Here is a 13,301-nt window from a genome sequence, read left to right on the forward strand (position 1 = left end):
GGTAGTGGTCTCGGCTGGTGGTCTCTTCTGGCTCTTCAGTTGAAGGCTGCTAGTGAGCAAGTGCTATCGAGGGTAGCTGAGTAGCCCCCTTTTATTCACAGTCCCCGAGTTCACCTGCGAAACGCAGGAAACGCAGAAACGCAGGAACGGGTGGCGGCGACTGAGGCGCACCCTGGTGGCGGGTGGGTCAACCACTCATTTGGTTGATGCGTGGCGTGGGGAGCAGAGCAGAGCGGCAGGCTGAAAGGTAGCGAACGTGAGGGAGGTATCATTCTCTATCACGAAAAATAACGAAAAAACCCAGCTTTTGATCTTCCGGCAACCGTTAACAGTCATCCTGCAATGCGGTCGAAACACTTCCAAGCCAGACACCCATCTCAAATGACAACAACGCCAAGCTGTGAGAAACCATCCTGCACTGCGGCGCTAGGTTAACAGCTCCCCTATAGGATCTCGCTGTACTACACAAGTTCACCCACCGGATCTCAATTAGCGGTGAATTGAGGTGTGAACACACACACACACACACACACACACACACACACACACACCACACACACACACACACACACACACACACATACACACACATACACACACACACACACACACACGACATCTCATCTCCAAATCAACGGAATGACTTGAAATTTGGAACTTGAGGTCCTTACAATATAAAGATCTGACACGAACAATTTCGATCTAATGCAATTCAATATGGCGGATAAAATGGCAAAAATGTTGTAAAAAACAGGGTTTTTTGCGTTTTTCTCGAAAATGGCTCAAACGATTTTGATCAAATTAATACTTATAATAGTCATTGATAAGCTCTATCACCTGCCACAAGTCGGAGTTGGAGTTGAGACACGGTAGAGAGCAGACGTGTTTATGGTGCACTCCGTTATCGGAGTGATAGTGGCATTGAATAATACTGTTACTCTCGCAAATAGTTTTCAAGCTAGGTTATGCTCAAAGTTATAATTTATATTATACTTAGTGAATAGTAATTCTGTTTTATGAGTGACAAAACAAAAAAACGCTCGCGTGAATCACCGGGAACAACACAAAGTGCCAGTAAACGAGGACAAAATATGTCGGACAAGCAAGTAGGCAATATGACCGTGGAACAGTTGATGGAAATGTTTGGTGCGTTATTGGATAGTAAATTAGCTTCAGTGGCATCGAAGGAAGATGTTCAAGTGTTGAGTACTAAAGTTGAGACGTTGGAAAACAAAAGCAAGGCATTGAATAGTAAAGTAAAGAGACTGACTCAAAAATTAAATGAACTGGAGGGGAGATCGCGTAGGAACAATCTGATATTCAGAGGTTTTCAAAACATACAAAAGGAAAATTGTTTGGGGCAGGTCAAATCTTTTTGCATGGAGATACTGGGAATTACTCACGAGATACAAATAAACCGTGCACATTTGCTAGGCCGTTCGAGCTCAGTGATTATTGCTCACCTGCCAAGAGACGAAGACAGCAGAAATATTCAAGAATGTGAAGAAACTTAAAAATACCGCTTACGTTGTGCAACGAGACTTTACAAGTTTAACCCGTATGAAAAGGAGTAAGCTGCTGTCTTTGAAAAGGGAAGTGGAGAGTGTGACCGGTAGGAAAAACGTTTGGATGGGTCATGATTTTCTAATGATTAATAAACTGAACCTCAAATTGTTCTGGTGTGAAGAGGAAAGGCTGGTGATGAGTGCAGGAGAGAATGGGACAGAAGCATTGAAGCGACTACTACGCTACGATTTTGGAGCCAAAGTGGAAGAAATTGCAAAGAGAGGAAATCGGCGTCGTGACGACCAGCCTCAGGAGGACACAGCACAACATTAGGGAGGGCTGCCATCAGTGGAAGAGAACTTAGATACTGAAGCGGTCAAGGTAATAAATATTGTCTACATTAATGTTAATGGGTTGAAAGCAAAAGTCAAGGACAGTAATTTTTTTAGTTTTATGAATGAGCAAGATATTTTTATTTTACAGAGACATTTGTGACAGAAATAGAAGTAGATTATTTTGGTAATTTTTTTTAAATTTTGAAATGAGATGGGTGTATGCAGTCAGGACTTCACGGTTCGGTAGGGCGAGTGGAGGTATGCTATGGGCAATAAATAAAATTCCTGAAGTGTCTAGTTACATTAGTTTTAGTAAGATTAATAGAGTAGATGTGATTAGATTGGAATTAACCGATAAGGAGAGCGTTAATATTTTGCCGATTTACTCAATTGTAGTGACTGGACGAATGAGTTTAATACTTAAGTGATTCAATTTATGGGAGTGAAATACCCAACTTGATTCTTATAGGGGATTCAAATGTTAGGATAGGCGAGAAACAAGAATTATCTGATGAGATATTTTTTTTAAACTAGAACTTTTAGGGCCGGTTTCCGAGCTCAGGATTTAGCTAAGTCCCAGACTCTAAACAGCAATAGTCAGAAAATTGGCTTTCCAAAAGGTCAGCTTTTATAATAGAAGTCTTAGTTTTTATTTTCTGGAAAATAAAAATGGAAACCCTGCCTTATAGAAATATACACAGCTAGACATCTGTGTAATGCATGCAATGAATAATCCACTTGTCAGCGGATTGATTATGAATAATTCTATAGTCTGATTAATCCTATCTTCAAAGTTGATGATTTATATAGTGATATCAGAGTATGGAGGAATTCCTTTTCTTCTCATTTATTATCCTTAAAATGCAAAATTTTAAAAAACCTTGTGTATACATCGACGCGCAGTTGAAAAAGGAGTATTCCTGCCAAATCTCATATGATTCTATCAACGCGTTTGGCCGTAATCGCGTTACATACAGACTACAGACAGACAAAAGCCAATCGAGTTGAACATAGACCTCACTACGTTTGGTCAATGAATAGCGCATTAGCATTTTTCTCATGTTATCTCAATCAGTGTCGTCGGTATGCTCTTCAGCCTACCCGCAAGTGGCACTAGATTATACCTGGTTCCAGACAATTAATGCATTATCAATGATTCTCAAATGACATAATTGGAAATGATAGTCTATCATATCCAATCTCTCCTTGGAACCAATCCTTTAATTGAGAAACAGACTCTATTCTGGCCTGGATTGAATCAAGGTTTTGAAATGCCAAGTAATAAACCTAAACTGCCTGACAGGTATTTAATATATAATACAATATTCCACTTACAGTTTTCCTACCAATTCTACTACTGATCATTTAACATTCAAATAAACATTCCAAGTATGGATATAGGCTAATTAGTACTGGGATTCGAGAAAGTACACGTTTCACAGTGCCTCCCAACTGTAAATTCCGATGTGGTCCTCGACATTATTGCTTGTAGGTGAGGGAGTACATAGAAACATTTTTTGGGAACCCCTGGTCTACATTGCGTTTTCGCTATTTGTGCTTATTTAAAAAAATAGAGATTCCGGAACTGCTATACCATGAGCTTCCTGGTAGTGATAGAGTACCGTACTCCATTTTATGTTGCATTGTTGAGAAACTTTCAGCTACCCAAATTAGATTATTTAATAATATGAACTGGAAGGACTCACTACTCACACAACTCTGATTCCTCATTCTTTATCTTATCCAAGATACCCTATCCTATCAACCCTCCCTATCTGAGAAGTACACCTTTTCCAACTGTATTTGAGAAAGTATTAATTGAGAATAGTCATTAGTATTTGAGAAAACGTCAGATGTAAATGAGAATAGTCAATTGCATTTGAGAAGTCATCACTTGTAGTTGAGAATAGTGAATTTTATCTGAGAAAGTATCATTTTAACTTGAGAACAATAATTGAATAGAATAGAACAGAACTTTATTTGCACTTCTTTCAACATTACAGAAAATGAAAATAATACCTCCAATTCAATTCAAACTCACTAAATTTTACAAATAAATTGAACAAGCATTCTTTTCATCATAAATAAAAGTTCTTTAGGCTTAGCCGAGGCCGTCAGCCGAGTAGATAGATTTCTTTATTATACATTATACCAATATTGAATAATTATTATTGTTATTGTGATTACATAATTCACTCAATAATTATTTCTCCCTATCATTCCTATCCAATTCCTCCTTCTTCTCATACCTAACTAATTTCTCGTAATTATCATAACTAAACATTGTAACTCAACTTTTAAAAAGCAATTCACACTCTTAAATTCACCCTCTTAAGGGACCTTGTATGCGTCAATGTGGCTGGACTTATAAAATATACAAACAACATAATTATTAACTTCACGAACAAAAAACCAAAACTTTGAAATTCAAATAGAGTCACCTCTTACTTTGTACTCTACAAAAATAAAATTGAATTAAAATACAGTCAACTTTCAATTAATTCATCAGTAATCTAAAAAAAGAGAAATAATATACAGAAACAAAAGAGAGAAAGAATAAATAAGTAAAACAAAACCTCTTAAAAATCTTAGAATAATCAATCAATTAAGTCATCTGCATAGATCAAAGCACTACTTAATAATACATAAAGTCTTGCGGCTTCTCATGTTATGATAAAATACTACTTTTATAGCTAATAACTCTAATAATAATCCTAAAAAGGATTACTATCACCTTTTTTATGCAATGGAAATATAATTGAACGTGGAAACCCTGTTGGTATCTGTCCACCTCTGACGATGGCATTGGAAAAAGTCAAAATAATCTCTTTGTAATTTTTTGACGCATTCTTGTAAAACTCAGCAGGAACTCTGTTATCACCTGGAGCCTTATTGTTGCGCATTGTCTTGAAGGCACTTTCCAATTCATTCATATCTATGTCTTTGTCAAGAGTTTGATCTTCAACATTCCTCGCCGCATAATATGTGACTACCCCGCAAACTGATCCAAACACTCGTCTGAAGTGTTCAACCCATCCTCAGCACTCACAGTTCCCGAAATCTTGAACTCTCTACACTTGAATTTCTCTATCAGAGCCCACAAATCACTGGAATCCTTGACTCTTCTGAATTGTTCTTTTATATCGCTGTAATACGCTTGCCTTTTACTCTTACATAGCAGTTTGTATTCCTTTACTACCTTCATATAATTTTCTCTCACCTGCTCCGAATTTGATTTTCTAAACACATGCAATAGGCTGAACACTCGCTTTCTCATAACCGCACACTCTTTGTCGAACCACTTTTCTCTCCATCCTTCTCTCTTTCTATCAGTTGGGGCACATAATTTGCAGCTCTATATACAAGATTATTTATACTTCATAAGTCTCCTCACTACTCTCGGGAAGACCATTTATTTCTCTACAAGCATTGGTGAGTTTAGATATATATTCATTCTTCCTCGCTTCCTTCCATTTCAACTTCGGTAAGAGTGGTAAAATTGTGCTCTCTCTTCCTAGAGTATCAACCGTGATTAGCGTAGCTTCAATTGGAAATGATCAGATAAAAATTCTGGCACAATAGAAAATTTTCCAACTATTTGCGCTAATTCGACAGCCATGCAACATAGATCTATTACGGAAGCCCCTCTGCCTATAAAAGTAAAGTCTCCCCACCTATCTCCACTTATCCTTCTATTCATAATGATGAAATTAAAAACCTCACAGAACTCCAATATTTTCTTACCTTTCATATTAATCACCTCATCCTTTGACTCTTGCTTATTACTCAGTGCATTTCCCAATTCTATTACATCTGTTAATTCCGACATGTCCTGTCCATTTCCTATTCTACCGTTAAAATCTCCAATTAAAATCATATTATTTCTATTATGCTCTTGCACTATCATAAACTCCCATAATGTATTGAATTCTCTCTCCCATTCCATGTCTCCTCCACCACTCAGGTAAATTGGAACTATATATATTCATCCCGTTGTCCTGCATTCATGTGAATAACTTTCCTCTCAAGCGCATCGATTACCTTACAAAAACTCTCTATTCTTTTACTAATTTCTATTAACTTTCCTCCCTTTGCTCTACCTCAGTTTGATTCTCCAACTGCGAATTCCCAGTATAAATTGTAATCTGGAAAACAGTTTTCAAAATACAATTGCTTTCCTCTTCATCAAACGTCTCCAATAGTACAAAAACATCATAATTACAAATAAAATTATATACTTGAACAATCTTACCACTTAATCCAGCCACATTGTACGCTACTATACTCAACTGTCCCTTCTCACACGGACTGACGGCGTTATCTCAGCGGTTGCGGTCTTCGTCCTCGCCGCCTCACTCCTCCTCATCACACATGCTCCCGCTCACGGCCCGCATCACACTCTCATCGAACATGCTCCCGATCTTCTGCAGCCCATCCTCTCCCTCCGAGACCAGTCCATTCTCCTCATCCAGCGTGAAAACCCGACTATTCACGATTAAACGATCCACTTCAACCGATACTCTCCTCTCACTCCCGGAACTTGTTTCTTCAACTCGCCAAGCACCAGGAAAAGCTTTGATCGTCGTTTTCTTGTGTCGAAAGCAAAGTCTTTATGAATCACAAACTGTGTACCCTTCAGCTTCCTACTGTTTCTCGTGATGAAATGGATGTCCTGATCGTCCGGAAAATGCGCAATGATTGGCCCGTTATCTATTTTCTTGCCCATGCATGTGCTCGATTAACCCAGGTACCTGCTCGTGCCCCCAAATGACTCACACAAAAGTCTTTGACAGTTCTCACGTAATCCACTGTTGCACATTCATATTTCAGCCCGCGAAAAATTATATTGTTCCTTCTCGATCTGTTTCAAAATTTTCCATCTTCCTGATTATGAGATTATTCTGAATTTTTTGAGCAACAATCTGATTTCTTAACTGTTAATTCTCGACAGAGAGTTTATTCACTTTTTCAATTAGACCATTTAAATCCACCTTTGTAGCTAGCAGCGCGAGTTTTTCATCCATAGCCTTACTAAACCGCTTTTCAAAACGGTCAAATAGTGATTCAATAAGTCTGAGTTCACATTACCGGAAGCTTTAACACTTGGGTCTGGAGCACGCTTTTTCTGTTCCATCTCTTCGAGCTCAGGCGACTTTTAGCACGAGGACTCTTCTTAGCACTATCGTCCGGTGAAAAGTATTGTTAGATACTGTTCTTATTCATTCAGCTTCGAATATTTCGATTCACTTGAGAACAATTTCACAAATAAAAAACAATTGATAATTCAATTTATTACGAAAGAACTTTTAGCTCTAGGTCTCTTTTTAGCACTACCGCTGGTGGATACTGTTTTTATTAATTTAAACTTGAATATTTCGATTCACTTGAAAACAATTTCACAAATAAATAACAAATCGATAATTCAATTTATTACGAAAGAACGTTTTAGGTTAAACATGCACTAAATGAACCGATTAAGCACGACCCGTCCGGAAACTGAGATAAGAGAGCAAAACAATTCTGCGACCGCTCCGTTCAACAGCTCACTATCAACTCCTAATTTGAGGACATACGATTTGAAATCGAAAAGTTGTCAGTTGTAATTGGGGAATGATTTTAAAAACCAATACTTTTATTTTCCATAACGTACTCATAAAAATAATATGATAATATATTTTATTCAAATGAAACGTTTAGTTTTTAATAAAAAAATATTTTTGAGCCCCAAAATCCATTGGAGAGTTACCGAATTGCTTGATCAAGAGATTCAATTGATTGATGTAAAGTTCAATTGCGCCGTGAACATAGAGAATTTGATCTTCATCAAGTTCAAATGTTTGGAGACAAAAGTCGTGTTGCCAATACATACATAAAATGATTCTCATTAATCATTCGTGAACAGTACAGGGGAAATAATTATTTCACAATTGAAAATAATTATTTCACACATACAAAGCCTATGGAATACTGTGTACGTAGTACAGTATCCTTTCCTGCTCAAATCAAACCTTTACTGTAGGCTACAGAAGAGTCACGACATGTCAATTGGAAAATTTTCTCATTTTCAAATGTCTGCTCATGATATGATATCTTCTCATTTACATTTGACGATTTCTCAAATACAATTCACTACTCTCAATTACATGTGTGATGACTTCCTAAATACAATTGACTATTCTCATTTAGGCTACATCTGACATTCTCTCAATTACAAGTGACTATTCTCAAATACAATTGATACTTTCTCAAATTAACTTTTTACTTTCTCAAATAAAATTGGAAAAGGTGTTGTGACTACTATTTTTTTTTTTTGTGCAGGGTATGATTACTAAATCTTTTCTCCGGAACAACGTCTTTTCACAAAAAGTGAGCATGCCGTACACAAGTAAAATATTCAATCCAAGGTTTAAAGAGAGTTTTTGCAAGGATTGGCAGACACAGAAGAAAATGTCAATATGGAGAGAAACTAAGAGACAAATTTCATTTTATCATAGGCTATCCTGATCTTGAGATACAATGTTAGGTTAGCAAAGTTTGAGGCATCCGCTTCTCTGAAACAGTAAGTGAATTCTCAGTGAAGCCTGTTCAAGAATATAAACTTACTGACGTGCTATTCTTGAATCTTAACAAGCCTCCCATTCGCATCATTCTAGCAATAACCCAAATTCAATGCGGAAAATTCTCGGGAAATTGTGTTACCAAGTCACCATTGATTGTGATGAACCTAATTTGGCGTTGAATTGTAGAGGATTTTATTCTCTTGAAAACAGTTCTGGATTTTTTCACTATGAAAGGTTTTTGAGTTATATGGAGAAAAAAACAGGTATTTTTAACACTGTAAGGTTAGCAGAGGGTATTTTTCTGTGAAGAATCATTTTCAGACTATTTGTACCAAATAACTAAAAGATCAGTACCACAATACATTCTGGCAGCATGTTTCCTCGCTCCCTTCTCATGTCTCAAGTGAATGAACAGAAAAATAAACTATGAATTCGCTAAGCTGTGACTCAATGAGTCTGAACGAAAAAGGAGATGAGTTGCTGATTCATAAATTCACGGCAAGCCCCATAGCAAACCAGTTACTTCGAACAGTGAAGGAGACAATGGAGATATGCAGGGATATGCAAGTACCCCGCATTGTATGCTCAATCCGTAAATGAGTTTTGTGTAAGTGTGTATTAGCGATCGTAGCACAACGTGGTGGCAATTTTGGAAACTGGAGTGTATCCCAATCAGGTGGAGTACTAACAAATGGGGAGATTTTTTTTTATTACGTTTTTACATGGTTTTAAGCATGTAGAAGTGATTTTTACTAAAATTGAGCAGTGACACTACGGGGTCTCCCCTTAGTGTACACACCTCCCCTTAATGTGCTGTGTATACTTGATTGTCTCCCCGTATTATACCTTGTTCCAACACACACACACACACCACACACACACACACACACACACACACACACATACACACACATACACACACACACACATACACACACATACACACACACACACGACATCTCATCTCCAAATCAACGGAATGACTTGAAATTTGGAACTTGAGGTCCTTACAATATAAAGATCTGACACGAACAATTTCGATCTAATGCAATTCAATATGGCGGATAAAATGGCAAAAATGTTGTAAAAAACAGGGTTTTTTGCGTTTTTCTCGAAAATGGCTCAAACGATTTTGATCAAATTAATACTTATAATAGTCATTGATAAGCTCTATCACCTGCCACAAGTCGGAGTTGGAGTTGAGACACGGTAGAGAGCAGACGTGTTTATGGTGCACTCCGTTATCGGAGTGATAGTGGCATTGAATAATACTGTTACTCTCGCAAATAGTTTTCAAGCTAGGTTATGCTCAAAGTTATAATTTATATTATACTTAGTGAATAGTAATTCTGTTTTATGAGTGACAAAACAAAAAAACGCTCGCGTGAATCACCGGGAACAACACAAAGTGCCAGTAAACGAGGACAAAATATGTCGGACAAGCAAGTAGGCAATATGACCGTGGAACAGTTGATGGAAATGTTTGGTGCGTTATTGGATAGTAAATTAGCTTCAGTGGCATCGAAGGAAGATGTTCAAGTGTTGAGTACTAAAGTTGAGACGTTGGAAAACAAAAGCAAGGCATTGAATAGTAAAGTAAAGAGACTGACTCAAAAATTAAATGAACTGGAGGGGAGATCGCGTAGGAACAATCTGATATTCAGAGGTTTTCAAAACATACAAAAGGAAAATTGTTTGGGGCAGGTCAAATCTTTTTGCATGGAGATACTGGGAATTACTCACGAGATACAAATAAACCGTGCACATTTGCTAGGCCGTTCGAGCTCAGTGATTATTGCTCACCTGCCAAGAGACGAAGACAGCAGAAATATTCAAGAATGTGAAGAAACTTAAAAATACCGCTTACGTTGTGCAACGAGACTTTACAAGTTTAACCCGTATGAAAAGGAGTAAGCTGCTGTCTTTGAAAAGGGAAGTGGAGAGTGTGACCGGTAGGAAAAACGTTTGGATGGGTCATGATTTTCTAATGATTAATAAACTGAACCTCAAATTGTTCTGGTGTGAAGAGGAAAGGCTGGTGATGAGTGCAGGAGAGAATGGGACAGAAGCATTGAAGCGACTACTACGCTACGATTTTGGAGCCAAAGTGGAAGAAATTGCAAAGAGAGGAAATCGGCGTCGTGACGACCAGCCTCAGGAGGACACAGCACAACATTAGGGAGGGCTGCCATCAGTGGAAGAGAACTTAGATACTGAAGCGGTCAAGGTAATAAATATTGTCTACATTAATGTTAATGGGTTGAAAGCAAAAGTCAAGGACAGTAATTTTTTTAGTTTTATGAATGAGCAAGATATTTTTATTTTACAGAGACATTTGTGACAGAAATAGAAGTAGATTATTTTGGTAATTTTTTTTAAATTTTGAAATGAGATGGGTGTATGCAGTCAGGACTTCACGGTTCGGTAGGGCGAGTGGAGGTATGCTATGGGCAATAAATAAAATTCCTGAAGTGTCTAGTTACATTAGTTTTAGTAAGATTAATAGAGTAGATGTGATTAGATTGGAATTAACCGATAAGGAGAGCGTTAATATTTTGCCGATTTACTCAATTGTAGTGACTGGACGAATGAGTTTAATACTTAAGTGATTCAATTTATGGGAGTGAAATACCCAACTTGATTCTTATAGGGGATTCAAATGTTAGGATAGGCGAGAAACAAGAATTATCTGATGAGATATTTTTTAACGAAGAATCGTCTTCGCTAGTCAATCTGTCCTTAAACAGAAAATCAAAAGATAAGATATCAAATAGTAGAGGACAAAAATTTCTCGAACTATGTGATGACTTTGAATTAATTGTTTTAAATGGGCGAGTAAAGGGTGATACAGATGGCATTTACACGTTCATAGGAAGTATGGGAGCATCGGTGATCGATTTGGTTGCAATTTCTAAAGATAGCATAACATTTTAGGATGGGTTCATTGTTGTTCCACAGATTTTTCCTGATCATTTGCCAGTGCAACTCCAGTTGAAGAGAATTGGCGCGGCTCAGGACAGGGTTAAGGCATACAGTCGTCTGCCACCGAAATTAATTTGGAGTAAAAGTGATTAAAAATAGTAACATTGCAGAATCAATTAGTGATAGAATAGAGGGTGGAAAGAGGGCACAAAGTTTGAAAGAGCCTGAAGTACAAAGAATATTGAATTTTGTTGAAATTGATGAATCCACCCTCAAACACATAATCTCTAAGTTTTCGCAAAAATCTTCATATGGTTTGGATGGAATTAGTATGAAGGTAGTAAAATTCTGTGTAGAAGAAATAGTATCGCCTTTGTTACACTTGATAAATTCTTCAATAAAACAAGGAATTTGTCCTGATGGCTGTAAACCAGCAAGACTCAAACCTCTTTTTAAAAGTGGGGACAAAACTGATTTGAATAACTATCGGCCAATCTCTCTACTTCCGGTTATTTCTAAGATATTGGAGAGAGTCATTTGTAATCAGCTTAAAGATTACCTGGAGGATAACGACATTCTTTGTAATAAGCAATATGGTTTCCACAGATCTAAGTCTACCAAATTGTTACTAATAGATTTTCTCAACTACTGTATTGATGCGATTGAGTCGGGAGAGGCGGTAATCACTTGTTTTGCCGACCTCTCCAAGGCTTTTGACTGTGTAAATGTAGATCTGTTGATGAATAAACTCAGACTTCATGGTTTTGGGGGCTCTGCATTGAAATGGATGGATTCGTATATGACAAACAGGTATCAAGTCACAGAGATTCAACATGAAACTAAAAATAAAATAAAATTCACACGATCAAAGCCTAAATTAATTGTTTCTGGGGTCCCTCAGGGTTCTATTCTGGGCCCCTTGTTGTTCTTGATCTATGTGAATGATGTTGCAGGGTCGGTTCCCATTGAGAATCTGTATGTTTTTGCAGATGATACAACTCTGTTGACAAGAAGCCAAGACTTGAGAAAATTGGAAATTGAGTCCTATGTTAGGTAGATATTCTATTCCAATCTATTTTTAAAATAATAAAAAAAGAAATCCTATTTAAAATAAGTAATTTCAATGGAAATAGTTCTGAAATAACTTTTCAATATTATTTATACCGGTACAAATAGGTCTAACCTATACGTGTAGGCTAACTGAAGCATGGATGAAGTCTAGGATGGTTAGTTATCAACTCTTAAAATGTCATTTCAGGTATTTTAATTTGTGTTTCTCATACGGTAATGTCTAAAAATTATTTCATTGTTCCAAAAATACATTTTAAATCAATAATATGACTTGTGTACTCAAGTATTTTGATAGAATGAAGAAAAAAATGGCGACTGATAATGAATTGTTTACTTTTGTACAGTCACTGTCAAAAGTAATAATAAAATATTCTGGCAAACTGACAACATTGCAAAGCTAAAGAGAGATAGCGCTATCTGTTTTGTTGTATGATAGAAAAGGACAGCAACAGTATTGTCAATTATACACTGCCATTAACATGGACATCACTATATGTAGTCGCATCACAATAATTTATTATTGCTATTCAAATTGCATTCAATCTTCATTCTCATAAATTAATTATTCATTCTTTGTAAAATTTGTTGAATAATTAACAAAACTGTCATTTAATGTAAATTAGTGTATAATTATAAGCCAGTATATTATAACATACGTAAATAAAGAACTCTAATCTATTCTAAAGTCACACAAAATTAGAACTCCTGTTCCACTAAACTTGCAAAGTAAGATGTTGTGTTAAAGGTTCTATGTAGTAGATTTCTAATCTTAGATTATAAAGAGCTTTCTGACGGAATGGTCTCCAGATTGCTTTAGTTGTCAATTGAAATTTTATTGTCGAAAAATTATCTATTAATCAGATCAAATGCCTGTCAGTATTATTGTGGTATATCCCTTAACGTGTGG

At 36.7% G+C, this 13,301-nt stretch overlaps 1 protein-coding gene across 1 annotated transcript in view; it reads left to right on the forward strand.

The window, feature by feature from the left end:
- LOC111058114 (uridine-cytidine kinase-like 1) overlaps window positions 1-13,301 on the forward strand; it is a 105,197-nt gene that overhangs the window by 45,318 nt on the left and 46,578 nt on the right. The gene's annotated exons all lie outside the window — the stretch shown is intronic.

This window comes from Nilaparvata lugens, chromosome 5 (genome assembly GCF_014356525.2).
Source record: "Nilaparvata lugens isolate BPH chromosome 5, ASM1435652v1, whole genome shotgun sequence".
NCBI lineage: Eukaryota > Metazoa > Arthropoda > Insecta > Hemiptera > Delphacidae > Nilaparvata > Nilaparvata lugens.